Below are 17,432 nucleotides of genomic sequence, written 5' to 3' on the forward strand. Positions count from 1 at the left end.
AGGCCGGCATGGTATGGCGCGACGAGGTGGTTGGCATGCCATTGGCACGGTTTGGCTTGGACAAAACTAGGGTTTTGGGCCATGCGTTGGTTGGCGACCTTGGACGGATAAGATTTGCATCTAAGGTGGAAGGGTGGCCGTTTATCGTCGCACGCCTTCGTTTTCGTAGCCGCAAATGGAAAGCCGACATGGTATGGTGCGGCAAGGTGGTTGGCATGCCATTGGCACATGTGGCATGGCATGCCTTGATGCGGTTTGGCGTGGCCAAAACTAGGGTTTTGGGATAAAGGCTACCATGCGTTGGTTGGCGACCTTGGACGACTAAGATTTGCATCTAAGGTGGAAGGGTGGCCGTTGATCGTCGCACGCCTTCGCTTTGGTAGCCGCATAGGGAAGGCCGGCATGGCATGCCATTGGCACAGCTGTGCGGCTGGCATGGTTGGCATGCCTTGGAGCGGTAGACATGGTTGGCATGGCATGTCATTGGCACAGTGGTGCGGCTGGCATGGTTGGCATTCCTTGGCGCGGTAGACGTGGCTGGCATGGCATGCCATTGGCACAGTGATGCGGCTGACATGGTTGGCATGCCTTGGCGCGGCAGACGTGGCTGACATTGCATGCCATTGGCACAGTGGTGCGGCTGACATGGTTGGCATGCCTTGGCGCGGTAAACGTGGCTGGCATGGCATGCCATTGGTACAGTGGTGCAGCTGACATGGTTGGCATGCCTTGGCGCGGTATCATGAGAATTAGGGTTTGGCATAGATGATGTCGGTCAATGTTAAGAGTTCTGCCGTGGAACATGACTCATAAAAAAAAGCTACCCTGGTAATTCTTATGTAGGCATGCTGATCTATTCAATAAATGTGTTAATAGTCATAGTGACGTCATGTCAGATGTGCGGTTTTACGATTTTAACCCTAAGCTAAAAACCACCATCAACACAACCATATTATTCTTTACCACAACTAGTTCAAATGACTCAAATGAACTAGTTAGAGAGTTGTACAATTGCTTAGATCTTATAGAAGTATACAAGACACAATCGAAACAAAAAACGATTTGATTCACTCGAATCGATTCATGAACTTTATAACCACGTTTTGCAAATATGCATTCCGTAGTTTATGTAAGTTTAAGTTCACGAATAATCGTTTTCAGAAAATAACCAACCTAAGTACGCGGACTTAAGTACCTGGAATGATTTTGTTTTCAGTTCACAAACTCCAACAGATTTTCATGGGACGTGAACTTCCGCGCGTAATGGTACGCCGACTTTAGTTCCGGATTACCTGAGCAGAAAAGTACGCATACTTTGGTTCAACGAATAAGGACTTACACGCATATGTGTTACCACATAATGTTTATATCCTTCCAAGGTTATATATTCTAAACTCTCATTTCAATCCTTGAAACATTCTTAGTGGATGTTATATGATTGTTATTCACAAACCATTTTTCGTTAAAGCCATTTTCAAGTAATTGAAACTTAATATGACTTTCGTCATTAGTAAAGATGAACTTGGCCAAAGCGAAAGCTTGCAAACACATATTTAGAGAAATAGATATGCGAGATAAACTCGGCTCGAAATAACAAATGTGTATTATCAAAGTCTATATAGCAATATGACTTTTGTCTCAGGATAGGAGATAGAGTAGATAGACTTTTGAGTGATAGATAAGTTCAAGTCTCCACATACCTTTTAGTCGATGAAGTTCCACAAGTTCCTTGAGTAGTTCTTCGTCTTTGTATGATGATCGCCATGGAGTCTTGAGCTCAACTACACTTTTTATCCTAGTCCGAGACTTAGCTATAAGTAGACTAGAAATCAAGACTTATAGTTTTGATCACTAACATTGACAAACATGCTTGAGATAACAACGCATGCGAGTTCGACCAAGCAGTGCTCTAACAATCTCCCCCTTTGTCAATTTTAGTGACAAAACTATCAATACATATGGAATACAAAATAAATAAAGAAACTTTGTAGCTTCTCTTCCACATGTCTGATCTCCTTGGTTCTTCAACATTACTCGAAATCTTCGCACTTCCTAGTACTCCAATGATTCCAAAGGTTGTAAGTTTAGTATCATCGTTGTTGAAAATCCATAGCTATAACAATGAGAAAACAAGAATTCTCAATCATTGTTACCAGTGTCATAATATTATTACACAACATTAAAGTTCAATTGTATCACAACTTCGACAACAATACTATGGTGATATGTATCACTCCCCCTTAGTCAATACTCCATCTCACATGGAAACCACTCCCCCTTACATAATGATCTGAAAACCATATGTATTTGTAGTGTGACTACACATTAATTCTCCCCATTTTTGTCAATAAAATTGGTAAAGGTACGAAAACTAGTGGGATCCTAATGAAATTTCCATAGAGACATTTCATGAACAAAAGAAAGCACATATCAACTTTTTAGATGCAATCATATAGCCGAAGCTAAATACTTTCATCAAGGAGTTTATAAAGATACAAGATAACCCCTATAATATTCCACAGCCGCACTTCCCACAAAGATTTGGCAATTAAGCACATGTTCAATTAAGAACTCTCCCCCATAAAATGTCATTCCCGAAAGAACAACAAGAGCGACCTTACTTTCACAAGAAAAGAAGGATTTCTTTAGAAATAACAAATCACATACAAATACGAATTTGAATCCAAAAATACTCAATTAAATTAACCACAAGAAAACCCATGATTAATTTAATCGGAAATGCTCAACATAAGAGAACTTATGAAGCCGCGCAGTATATACATAAAAAAATATGGATCATGGAAGATCAATACTGCAGAATAGACAAGGATTCGTCCAATTTTCATCATTATTTGCACAATGACATATAATAGACAAAATCCTTGTAAACAAAAGTTTTATCCTTTCTTCCATCAAAATATGACATAAAAGGCTTTTAACTTTTATAATGTCAAAAGTTCATTCATTCTTTTATCGATACATACATATCGACATATGAAAGACTTAACTTTTGACAAAGTATGGGACAATCATAGTTCACGGACGAAAACACACATATCCCATAACATATTGCAATATATAAAACCATAAAGATTAATACTGCAAAAATCATATTCCAAACAATTTTAGAATTTAAACAAATAAACCTAAAAAAAGAAGAAGAAAACATTGGACATAGGTATGTGTAATCACAATAATGGTTATTCCAAAAACTAGTTATTCTTCCTAAAACATAAGATAAAATTCTCATAAGAAGATTTTGAAAATGCGGGGGTACAACAACCTCATCCAATATTTCTATTAGCAATCTGTATGGACTATCTCTAATATACTATTAAGAGAATCAACTAGACAGTCAGACTCAATCTTAGTAAAAAGTATATCAAAGAGTTAATATCTCAATCTCTCGATTTGATTTTTACTCAAGCAAATGGAAATATGCGAGTCTTTATCAAATAATAGAGAGATAAACTTGGATGGTACCAAAGACCAATATCCAAGTTTCAATCAATTTAAATCAACAACCAAAGGTTGGATATTCTAATTGATTGATCCTAACGCACAATTAGCGCGTGTGTCATGGCCACGACAGGGTGGCGCTTTATGCAATCGGTGCCATGGCCACATTAGAGGAATTATGGCAGCCATAATATGGGAATAACCACAGGAGCAAGGATGTCCACGGGTGATTATAGTATGGCGCCGTTTTTAGGGTTTGGGGGATCCCACATGGCTCGTGGCATGTTGTAGGGCCAAAGTAGCGTAATTGGGCCACGACTGGAAATTAGGGTTTCGACTAATGCCACTAAGGCAGAGCCGTGTTTAGAATACCCTAATTGGGTTAGCACGTTGCCACGAACAAGAAGTGGGTTATCACGTTAAGGCGCTATTTATGGTACGTTGCCACGTTCGGCATGCTTCTGTGGAAAAGTGGAACGTTTGGCATGCCAATTAGCGTATTGGCGCGACTTTGGAAAGCCATTTTGGCATTGTGACCATCTGGCGCAACTTTAACTCTTTTGATACCGTGGCAGGTTTAGAGCGACCTGATTGGTCGATTAAAAAGAGGGGTCGGCCACACTTCTGGTGTGCGTGTGACGGATTTAAAGTGAACTGATTGGTTGGCGGGATATAGGGCTGGCAAGTATGCGCCTAGCCACAACTCATGTGCGTGTGGCGGGTTTAAGGCGACCTGATTGGTCGACGGGAAATAGGGGCCGGTTCGAGCAGCATGGGGTGTGGCCACTTGCAAATGGTGCCTATGGCATGGACACACCTCCCTTTGTTGCTGCTCCTATTCCGCAACTCCTTTTATTCCTTGTTTTTTAATGGCATGGACACACCTAGGCTTAATTTCGACATGCGAGTTCTAATATACTGCGCAGGGCGCAAAACCCTAATTTTGCAAATTAGTTAGGGTAGTATCTGAATCTTGTGAATTATCACAAAATTGATTGAATTATATGTGTTGACACAGAGTTCTTTAAGTTTATTTCCAGAGAGCAGTATGTTTTCCGATTGAGTACTTTTATGCAAGGACCTTAACCTCGATACTTGGAAATTCGTGCTACTCTGCTGCGAGTGAACACAAATTGTCATGCCATATCAATATTAAGGGTTGAGCCGGGGAATATTGCATAAGAAAAATACTTGGCAGGCTCCGACATTAGTGAGTAATGCAGCTAAGAGATTATACACTCATTAGGCTGTATATTAGTGAACAATTCATCTAGGAGCTCGAGTTTCAATATAATATGAAGAAAGACATAGGCACTCAATGGATTTTGATATATTCTCCAAATTCTCTGTGGAATATAGACATATCAATGTCTACCACATCTGATACCGGGTCAGGTAGATAGACTTTTATAAATTTAGCCCTGAACTAAAAACCACCATCAATATTAAGTCCCATGCTTAGCACGTAACAATGACATTTTTACGGAGTAAGCATGAGATGGTGACAGACGGGAGTAAAATCTAAAAGGCAAGACATGTAGAGGTTACCAGGAAAAGTTTGATTGACCTTCGGTAATAGGCATGAGTGGCCGGTGATCTTTGTACTGGCGTGCTGCTAGCTTGACCAAGGAGCATTTGCAGGTTGAGCGGACGGCTTGGCCACGGAGCATTGCAGGTTGAGCGACTGGCTTGGCTACGGAGCATTGCAGGTTGAGTGACTGGCTTGGCTACGGAGCATTTCAGGTTGAGCAGCTGGCTTGGTCATGGAGGTTGGTGCCATGGAGCGTTGGCGTTGCAGGCCCAACTGCATTCTTCCGTGCATGGTCCAAATAAAAACCCTGCTCTGCTCGAATTCCAAAAGCACTCTGCATATAAATGGGTGTGCTGACTTCCTTACCTTTTATTATTCGCTCGTCTGCTTCTTGTGTTCGTTTGCAGCAGATCGATCATAGGCGTGCCAATCGTTAGCGGCAAGGTAAGTTCATCTTGTCTTTATATTTTAGCTGCGAGTGTAATATCCATGAGTAGTTGATCAATTTTGGACATTTAGCTTGATGTGAATGACTTTCTTTGTTAGCGACGTCAACGGCAACAAAGAAATCTCTAATATTTATAATTAGCATCAATGCGAACCAGGAGAACTCAAGGTAGGTGCTCTTTTCTATTTTACGCATGTAGCCACCCAACAGTACCATCGATCTTCTCCAGAATGTGTAATAAGGTTCTGACTCCAGAAGAATGAGCATCTAACCTCTCTAGTGGATTTAAAAATTTACCAAACTCCATTGCACTCCTGGATGGATGGATGAAATATATGCTCGACAATGATCATGTCAAGGATAATCTTGGAGAGTGTAGTTGCGTTGTTGATCCGTCCTTGACTTTAAGTTATTTGGTGTATGGACTGTTGAGCCAGTGTCTTGAGGCTTATTATGTCCTTTCTGATTGCGGTGATGATATGTTGTGGATGCTTGTATGGTCGAAATCTTCCGGAACCGCTGGGTGAAGTAGACGAGCTGAGAGGCATTCCGTTGCCGACGTGCTGCTATCAAGTCTTCAAGGACTTCATTCCAAGCGACATCCTTTGAACCATCTTCTGAATCTTGGACTATTGTATCGAATAGGATGCGATGAGCAGTCCCCAGTTACACTTCTATCTGGCCATAGATCCGATGGTGTGGACGGATATGTGAATATATCTCTGCGGCGTACTTTGGAGTCTTTGATGCACGTGAACGGCTTCATGTTGAGAAATTCATACGGCTCGTAAAGCTTTGAATGATGCTGATATCAGAAATAACCTGGTTGAGGGACGTGAGGATATCCTGTGCTAGCAGTCCCTTGGTGTAATTATCATGAGCCTATTTTCTCTTGAAAGACGTACTTCTATTGCATTTTCCGGTAAGGAGGTTGACGAATTGATGAAGGAGGCAGTCTTTTGGATTCGTCATTTGTTGATTAGTGGAATGGAGTCCCACTTGATAGCTCAGCATTGTATCCAACTTCTGGCAGCCTATGCACCCCTTCCATAGGAAATTGGAAATCTAGAAACATCGAATTTGGCTTAGTCGGCGATGTGCAGCTTTATGCAGGCCTTGGGTAGGAGGTGTTGAGTTCTAAGTAGGTGATGTGGCAAACATGGTGTAGTTGATATGTGTGGCTTGCTGAGGCGCGATTCCTCTTTGATTCTTCACTAACAACAACGCTTATGAATGGCTGAGCCAAATACTGCTCGTTGGTCAGGCGCCTTCCAGACAAGGAGGTGGTGATATCCTTGCGCTACATCTTTGAAGAGTGGTGACCTTGTCACAATTATGACTTTTTGGTTGGTTGCCCCTTCTGAGTTGAAAGGTTCTCGACAGTGAAGGGATTCTGTGTTGAGTCTCAGTCCCCAAGTGTGGTTTTCGTGGGTCTATCTTGTATGGTCGGTGAGTTAAGCATGATAAAGATTTCACCATATTGCCTCCGTATTGATGGCTCCATTACTTCCTCCATGGAAAACTAAAATATGCACAAGTTCGGATTACCTTTGTATATAGTGGTTATTGCTGTGATGAAGCTTTGGCTGGTATCAACAAACGAGCAGCAACGATTCTTTGCAGCAACTGTGATCAGGAAAGAAAGTATTTTCGTGGGAACAAAAACAAGCTGGCTGGTGCTTGGATAGCTACGGTCACGATCCTTGACAGGGAGGAGTGGTGACTACAGGCACAAATCCTTGCAGGGAAGAGTGGTGGCTACAGCCATGGATCTTGGAAGGAAGGAGTGGTAGCTACGAGCACGAACCTAGGACGACCACGACCGTGAACATTGAAGGGCATTGATAAATCACTTATGTGAGTTTATCCCTTCTTTTTTTTGGTGAAGCGACGGCTTCGGGAGAGAATGTTGAAGCGGCTACTGAAGCGAAACGTTGAAGCGGAGCGGCTCCTGAAGAGAAACGTTGAAGCGGAGCGGCTCCTGGAGAGAAACGTTGAAGCGACTTGTGGAGCGAAATGTTGAACCGACTTCTGGAGCGAACGTTGAAGCGGCTTCTGGAGAGGACGTTGAAGCGGAGCGGCTCTTAGAGAGAAATGTTGAAGCGGTTTCTGGAGCGAAACGTTGAAGCATCTCCTGGAGCGAACTCATGTGAAGGCGCCATTAACCCTTGACTTCTAAAGACGAGTTGATACGATATGGCAGATGGGAAGACGGCGTACAAATAGTGCTGGTTGACAAGTCATGTCTTCTCTTCCTGGAAAGAATACGCTACTTCTGTTTGATTTTCCCTTGAAACTCTCAGAGACTTGATGGTTACAATGTTGAAGTTGGAGGCCACGTCAATCAGTACGCTTTCAAACTCGACACCTTTCAGGTGAGTAGTGGTTAGGAGTCCCCCGTTACATTTACCATCCGTACCTTCCAAGAAAGAATGGGATTCCGGGGTAGCTTCTCCAATTGAAGACAATTCCCTTCCCGACACAACACGGTTGAGGGCTGAAAATATATGCTCCATCATAGATTACACGGTTTTGTGAACAGAGTCCCCAGAAAGCATTAATTCATAACTCCACCAATTGATGTTCAGTCACATTTGGATCATGACAATCTAACGACCGAATTCTGAATCCCTTGACATAATCATTCGGATGTTCGTTGTTTCACTCCCTTTGAGTTGTGGCCATGTCCATCTGATTTTTGGAAAGAACTTCCTGTGTCTTCATTAAATCGATAATGGTAACGGGAGGTTGGTTTCCTCTAGCTCCTCCAGTCTCTCGTCCTGACGAATAAGTGGTAGCATCCCTGGTGATGATTGGAGGCGTCATGATCGAAGGAATATTAGGAGTAGTGGAGGCTCTGGCTCTGGTAATAGTAGGCGTCACACCGGAGGGGATGCTTCCGGTGCTGCTCGTGTTGGTGCTAGAGGGTGTAACGCCATGGGATGTGTTGATTGCGCTTGCGGACGGTACATTGGTGTTGGTCATTTCCTTTTGCTCTCATTGGATACGTCCACATACTCTCTATGCATCGTCGTTGGCGGGGCACAGACCTCAAACAAGGATTCAACATTTTTGTGCCATCTCTGAAATTGGTGGCAGTTCTCCGAGCGAATGTTTGCTGGATCTCGATACAACCAGTTTGCCATACTCTTTAAGAGACAAAACATCTCATTTTGCATCTTGAAAATATCATCTATATTTGGGACAACATCTTCTAATATTTTTTCCATACCTTCAATGGTGATTGGATTTCGAGCATCATCGGCTTTGGAAGTGTTTGGGATGGCCGGGGTAACTCATGAGGCGTAAAGTTGGGATTGGTGATTGAAGTGAATTCTGGTTACGATTGAATTTAGACCTAAGATCCACCATCTTGAGTTTGGGAAGATTGGAATGAAAACTGAGAAATTGGCTTCGCGATCGAGAGATTAATCTCCCACTGTGGTTGCCAATTGTTTGTGGGTAAAAACCTTTTCTACAGGTTTTTGTCAATTTGGGTGTGTGGATGAGAAAAAAGCCTAAACCTTAAACAAATGCACTGCACGGGAGTACTTTTGATTCGGGAGATCAATTTGTACAATCCTGGCCTAAACCAAGAAATGGTTGATCCAGACTTGCTTCAGTCACAAAGTGAAGGAGAAGGGTTGGTCTTAGGGAGGGAAGCGAAGAAGGTGTTGAGACCAGAATGATTAATTCTGAAGGTGTGGCTATTTTATGACTTGTATCATAATTTGGAACTGGCTTGCGGAATGTAAGCTATCAGTTCTTTGGTATTTTTCTGGATACTGTGTTGTTGTTCTAACCAAAACTTGTTGCTTGGTTGAAAATAGGTTAAACCTATTTATACAAGTCATATTGAATGCACCCTGATCTCGTAGAAAGTGGGAGTGATTGAGTAGTGGTGAAGTGGGGTTGTGTAAATGCCAGAGACCACGTTCGCACTATGGAGGAAACTGGTTAGTTTACACCCACTACTTCTTGCCCCACTAACTGCGCTACTTTCTGACACTTCTTATAATGGGCGTGTTGCACGCCGTACGCTGTAAACCGCCAGACCAATACCCTGATGAGCATCCCCTAGTTTGTGACATATTTGATGTCTCGAGTGTTTTCGTGGAAAACGTGTAGCAGATTTCTATGTGTGGCAAGTCAAAGTCAGGAGACTTCCCACGGGAAAATAACGTGTGATGCTATTAGGCTTGTCTTGACTGGTCGCCTAAAACTTGCCACAGACCTGTCAATTCTGTGGCGAATTTGGACGACTGAGATGGTGACCTGTGAGAAAGGGTGGCCATTGATTACAGCGAAATTCCATTGGAATCTGTGTTTGTAGCACAATGGCGTCATTGGCACATGCCAATGGTGTAATGGCATATAGCGACATGCCAGTGGCATAGTGGCGTATGGCGTAGCTATGGCAACTATTTTGGCATATTGGTGTTAGACCCAAATATGGCTCTGGAAACATTGTCCCTGTTGTTATATCAAACTTAATGCCTTAGGAGAATTACTTGACTTAGTCGGCGTGGAAACTTTAGCTAAATTAGAGCTTGGCATATCGAAACCCTAATTTGCGCGCGTGGCATGGCCGCGGAACGGTGGCGCTTTATGCAATCGGTGTCATGGCCACATTAAAGAAATTATGGCAGGCCATAATATCGGAATAACCACAGGCGCAAGGATGGCCACGAGTGATTATAGAATGGCGCCGTTTTTAGGGTTTTGCGGGTCCCACATGGCTCGTGGCATGTTGTAGGGCCAAAGTAGCGTAATTGTTCCACGACTGGAAATTAGGGTTTCGACTAATGCCACTAAGGCAGAGTCGTGTTTAGAATACCCTAATTGGAATATGTTATGGCGTTTGGCCACGAACAAGAAGTGGGTTAGCACGTTGGCGCTATTTATGGTATGTTTCCACGTTCGGCATGCTTTTGTAGCAAAGTGGCACGTTTGGCATGTTTGGCATGCCAATTAGCGTATTGGCGCGGCATGGCATGTTCAGCATGTCACTAGCATGTCGGAGCGGAATGGCACGTTTGGCATGTTTGGCATGCCAATTAGCGTATTGACGCGACTTTAGAAAGCCAATTTGGCATTGTGACCATTTGGCGCAACTTTTTCTCTTTTGATACTGTGGCAGGTTTAGAGCGACCTGATTGGTCGATTAAAAAGAGGGGTCGGCCAAACGTGGGCGTGGCCACACTTCTGGTGTGCGTGTGGCGGATTTAAAGTGACCTGATTGGTCGATGGGAAATAGAGCCGACAAGTATGGGCCCAGCCATAACTCATGTGCGTGTGGCGGGTTTAAGGCGACCTCATTGGTCGACGGGAAATAGGGGCCGGTTCGAGCCGCATGGGGTGTGGCCACTTGCAAGTGGCGCCTGTTGGCCTATGGCATGGCCACACCTCCCTTTATTGTTGTTCCTATTCCGCAACTCCTTTTATTCCTTGTTTTCTGATTGTGGGTAGGATTTTGCACCTACTAATCCATGGCGGATTAATTGCCTAGTTCGCCTAGGCTTAATTTCGACAGGCGAGGTCTAATATACCGCGCAAGGCGCAAAACCCAAATTTTGCAAATTAGTTAGGGTAATATCCGAATCTTGTGAATTATCACAAAATTGATTGAACTTTATGTGCTGACACAGAGTTCTTTAAGTTTATTGCCAGAAAGCAGTATGCTTTCCGATTGAGTACTTTTATGCAAGGACCTTAACCTCGATACTTGGAAATTCGTGTTACTCTTATGCGAATGAACACAAATTGTCATGCCATATAAATATTAAGGGTCAGCCGGGGAATATTGCATAGGAAAAATACTTGGCAGGCTCCGGCATTAGTGAGTAATGCAGCTAGGAGCTTATACACTCATTAGGCTCTATACTAGTGAACAATTCATCTAGGAGCTCGAATTTCAATATAATATGAAGAGAGACATAGGCACTCATCATATGTTGATATATTCTCCAAATTCCCTGCGGAATATAGACATATCAATGTCTACTACATCTGATGCCGGGTCAGGTAGATAGACTTTTATAAATTTAACCCTGAATTAAAAACCACCATCAACACATAGTGATCATACATTTCATCAAGAGTTGCAGCAAGACCTTTGTTTCCAGTGTATTTTCTACGATTTGGACACTTATTAGCAAAATGAACAAAACCTTTACACTTAAAGCACTGTGGCATATCCCCATCATCAGTATCGACGGTGTCCCTATTTTTAGGAGGAGCACGATCATGAGGTTTGACTGATGACTTAGGTTTATCTCTAATGAACTGTTTACTTCTCTTCAAAAGAAGATCTCTAAACCGCCTTGTGATCAGTGAGACTGAGTTGTCAAGATCTTCATTTGATGAATCAGTCTCAATAGGATTAACAACAGAGGTGCCAACACTTTTAATTTTGTCAAGAAATTTAGTGTTCTTTTGTGCTTTGAAAGCAATATCCTTTCTAGATTTGGATGTATGCTCATGATCAAAGATCTTTAACTTCCCAACAATAGTATTTCTGGAAAGTGTATCAAGATTATTTCCTTCAACGATGGCATGTTTCTTAGAATCATATCTAGCTGGCAACGATCTGAGAATTTTCATCACAATGTCCTTTTGAGGAATAGTCTTACCCAATACAAAAGATGCATTAAAATCTTCAGACGCTTTGTAATTAAACTCATCAAATGAATCTTCATCATCCATACGAAGGTTTTCCCAATCAGAATTTAGGTTTTGAAGCCTAACTTCTTTCTCAAAGGAATTTCCTTCGAATACAGTTTCTAAGATATCCCAAGCATCTTTAGACTTAGTGCACGTAGTCATATGGTGATGAAGATCTGGGGTAATGGCATGGATGATAACATTTAATCTGTCGGAATTTTGCTTTGCAGCGAGAATCTCGGCAGGATCATATGCACCAATATCCTTTGGAACAGTTACATCGCCTTCTGTAACAAGCGGAGGATCATAGCCATTAACTACACGAACCCATGATTGAAAATCACGTGCTTGAAGAAACGCACGCATAATAATTTTCTACCATAATTAATTCGAGTCATCAAAGACTGGCGGTAAGTTTATAGAGATATCACTTGTGTTCATAGAGTCAGATTGCTACAAACACATACTTATGAGGTCTTAAACGTGTTTGCCTGCTCTGATACCGATTGAAAAGGGGGGGATCTAACAACCACACCCAATATTTCGTTTAGGAAATATATATGGACTAACTCCAATATAATTCCAAGAGAATCAACTAGACATTCAGACTCAATCAAGGAAAATATATCCAAGAGTTATATCCATGTTTCTCAATGTAATCAGCAAATCAAACAGATAGAAATCCGCGAGCTAGATTATTATGAGAAACAACTTGAACGGTACCAAAGACCAATGTTCAAGTGTCAATAAATTTCAATCAACAACCAAAGGTTGGATTTACCAACCTGTGATTGAACTGTGCACACCCTGTGATATTTCAATTATGTAAACAAATATAATGCGGAAAAGAAATAACACAGACACCAGAAGTTTTGTTAATGAGGAAACCACAAATGCAGAATAAATCCCGAGACCTAGTCCAGATTTGAACACCACACTGTATTAAGCCGCTATAGAATCTATCCTACTACAAGTTAACTTCGGACTGGAATGTAGTTAAGCCCTAATCAATCTCACACTGAGTTAAGGTATAGTCGCGTTGCTTAGGCCTTTGAATCCCAACATGACTTTTTTTTTCTTTTTTTTAACCAAAATGATACTTTTATTAATATATAAAATTACAGAACAATTACAGAAAATGTGAAAATCACAAAAATAAAAAACATAGGCAGAGCAGACAACGTGTCTAAGGCAGTAAAAAGAAAGGTTAAAAAAATGACCAAAAGACAATATGTCTTAGACAATCTATCAGGCAAACCTATAGTAAACTGTGTTTGGGAATTCCATCATATGCATATTAGTTGGCCTGTCATCAAATTTGAGTGAGAACTTGTCCCCTGCTAAGATATACTCCCTTCTTTACAAAAAAAAAACAGCAGAGAAATTGATTTCTCTGAAAACATGATTAAAATGGATGAAGTGTACCTGTTTGCATATATTTCTCCATCTTCTCCAAACAAACCAAGGGATTTTATTCTTCATAAATGCTATTATAGCATCAGTAGAATCTGAGTTGATGGTAATTTTGAATTGAAAGTTTTTCACAGCCCATTCCAGAGCACAAACAGTTCCCATTATCTCTGCTACAAAATTAGTTGATATCCCCAAACCCTCACTTTCCGCTGTCAAAAAATTACATGTACAATCATTAGCTATAAATCCATACCCAGCATTTCCAGGGTTACCCCTTGATGCACCATCACAACATAGTAGAATATTATCAGTTTCAGAGAGAGAAAAAAAAGCATTCTACTGTTGTGGCAGTTTTAACTTTCCTGCAACCAATATCAAAACACTTCAGCACTTGCAGATCATAAGATGATTTATGCATGAAACCTATAAGTCTGACTTCACAGTCATGAATCATTCTTGAAATTCTCTTTTTGGCTGTATCACTGTCAAGGGTTATGTATTCGAAGAAAACTTTGTTTCTAGCAAACCAAATATCAACCATTATGTTAAAGGATGCAGTATACCATAATTCTTGGATTACTTAGATACTATTTTTGCATTCAGATATAACATCTTCAAAGGATTTAGGGTTTTTAAAAGCAAAAGTACTTCAAATCCATTTCCAGAGGATTTGTCCATAATCACAATCCCAGAGTATGTGATTCATTAAGTCTTGGTTTTTGTGACACATCTTGAAGCAATAATCATTCCTCTCTTTATAGCATTTTCATCAGTGCCGCAAGCTCCTCTGGTTATCTTCCATACTTTGCTTGTAGTAGAAGGATGAACACAGGATTTCCAAATCTTTTTGTACCATCTCAAAGTAGGTTGTTTTTTCCTTGTTGCATTGTAGGCACTTTGAACAGAAAACTCTCCAGTTTGAGTTGTAGTCCAGACCAATTTATCATCTTCAAGAGAAAGAGTAGGTAAGTCTTAAACAAAGAAAAAGTTAAGCATTTCTTCAGGTATAATCCAAGTGTTGTTCTGAATCAGCTTCTCCACTTTCATATGATAATGTTGATGAATATAATCATTATCTGGAAAATTTTTTTATAAGTTTGAATCAAGAATCCAAGTATCTCTCCAGACAGAGATATTTTTACCATTACCAACAATCCATCTTGTATTTTCTTCAAATTCTTGTAGTACCCATTTAATACCAGGTACTTGATTCCCTTAGCTGATCTCACCCACAACTAAGAGTTGCTACGACCCAAAGTCAAATACTTGATAAACAAATCTGTCTCATACTGAAAAGTCTATTTTGATAGATAAATTTATCTCCCTCAAAAATACCTACGAAGTTTTTCCGTCTTTTGATAAATCAAGGTGAACATGAACCAATTGATAATCCGATCTTATATTCCCGAAGAACAGCCTAGAAATATCAATCACCTCACAATAACTTAACTATATGGTAGTAGAACAAGTTATTATAGAATCACAAAGAATGAGACGAAGAGCTTTGTGAGTACTTTTTTATATCTTACCTATCAGAGATAAATCTCGAGAAAAATCTTAGATAAGATAATACTCAATAAGATAGAACAAGTAAGATTAGAACACGCAACTACAGAGAAAATGGTTGGTTCTGGCTTCAGAATCCCAATAAAGTCTTGAAGTCGTTAACCTATAATGGTTTTAGGAAAAACCTAGGTTAAAGGAGAATCGACTCTAGTCGTAACTAGTATCACACAAGAGGTGTGGGGATTAAGTTTCTCAGTTGCTAGTGTTCTCTCTTATATAGTCTTCAAATCAGGGTTTGATAACTTTGGAACAAAGCAATCAATATTCACCGTTAGATGAAATCTGATTCAAGATTCAAGATAATATCTTTCCACCGTTAGATGGTCTTAGCTTGTTACACACAAATGAAATATACCTTCATTTAGATATGGGTAACCGTACCTAAACGTGTATATTTAGTTGGCTCAATAACAGTTAACCAAAGTTAGCCATATGAACACTTTTGTATTAACCATGTTCATCTTAACTCTTCTAGATCAACTGATAATCAAATGAATCTAATTGTGTTACTCATAGAGTTGTTCAATTGTTTATATTCTCATAGAAGTATATAAGACACAATTGAAATTAAATCAGATTGATTCAAAAGAATCAGCTCATGAACATTTTAGCCTCGGTTTGCAAAGATTACATCCCTTAATATATAAATTTATTTGTTCATGAGGATGAAATCATATTTAACCGATTTTAGAACTTGAACCACTTAAGTTTGCTAAAGGGTACGCAAAATTAAGACATTGTTCACGAGCCGACAATTTGCGAACGGGTACGCAAACGTTATCCCCGGACCGAACTCAGTTGAAACCGTTTGCGAACGGGTACGCAAACTTGGTTCTCGGACTTCAACAGTTAAATCAGTTTGCGAACGGGCATGAAAACTTAGGTACCCTGACTTAACGGTTGAATAAGTTTGCGAACGGGTACGCAAACTTAACTTCCGGTCCTGAATTCCAACAAAATAGTTCGCACACTTAGTACACAAACTGTGATGTATCCAGACATGGGTTTTAGATCTTAACTCCCATTTCAATCATTGAAACATTCTTAGAAGACAACAATAGCTGTATCACACAAACTATTAACTTATAAGCAATTTTCGAGTGATCGAATGATCAATACGAAACATTCCGAGTCTACATCAAATGACTGTCTCACATAAATCATGTAAGATGTTACCAGGTGATTTTCACATGATCATATTTTGACTTTCGTCAAGAATAACGATGAACTTAGTTAAAGAAAAAAGGTTTCCAACACATATTTCGAGAATGATATGAGCCAGTTAAACTCAGCTCGAAATATCAAATGTGTATAATGTAAAGTCTATATATCTATACGACTTTGTCTCAATAGGAGATAAAATAGAATAGACTTCTGAGTGATAGATGAGTTCAAGTCTCCACATACCTTTTGTTGATGAAGTTCCACAAGCCCACTTAGTAGTTCTACGTCTTCAATCGATGAACGCCGTGAAGTGTAAATCTAAACTACACATTCTATCCTAATCCGAGACATAGCTATTAGTAGACTAGAAATCAAGACTTATAGTTTTGATAACTAAACTTGACAAACAAGCCTAAGATAGCAACGATTGCGAGTTCGACCGAGTAGTGCTCTAACATGCTCAACTTGAGGAAGAAGTTCGGACGAAGAAACTATCAGCGGAAGAAGAAGAAGAAAGAGGAAAGAGAAAGTGGACAAGGAACACAATGAAAATCATACAAAGTGGTTGGAATTTCAAAGAGATTGGGAGTTTATTGGTCTCTTACTGAGGATACAGACGAAAAGAATTTGGAAAATTTTATTGCCAATTGGAACGGAGTGTATCCAAGTGCCGTCTCGTATTGTCGGAAGCAATGGTTGGATAAGTAGGAGGAAAACTTGTGTTGGACTAAAAAAAATTAGGTCACTGCTTATATATAATAGGTTTTTGGCAGTCGTTTAGGATGAGGAAAAACGTTGCAGCGAAAAGAAAAGAAAAGAAAAGAAAAAGAAAAGCTCAACCATTACAGCCGTATAGTCGTCACCTTCCCTTATATAAAACGAGATCATTTTGTCCTTGTACATATAAGTTTCCCCTTTGGTCCTTTGAGCCGATAGAGAACCTAGAAATAATTGGTAGATGTTGATACTACTGTTCGTTGGAATTTTAGTACTTTGGATTGGTGTTTTATATTTGTCTCCTTTTGGATTGCGATTGAGGTAAGCGCAACACAAAAAACAAACTGATTTTTAGCTTTATTTGTATGATTTAAGTATCATGGTGATATGTGGTTGTTAATGTCAAATTTCATAATTGTTGAATATTTATTGGTATATTATTGATATGAATTGATTACAAAATATTGTTAT

Source organism: Papaver somniferum, unplaced genomic scaffold, assembly GCF_003573695.1.
Source record: "Papaver somniferum cultivar HN1 unplaced genomic scaffold, ASM357369v1 unplaced-scaffold_137, whole genome shotgun sequence".
Lineage (NCBI taxonomy): Eukaryota > Viridiplantae > Streptophyta > Magnoliopsida > Ranunculales > Papaveraceae > Papaver > Papaver somniferum.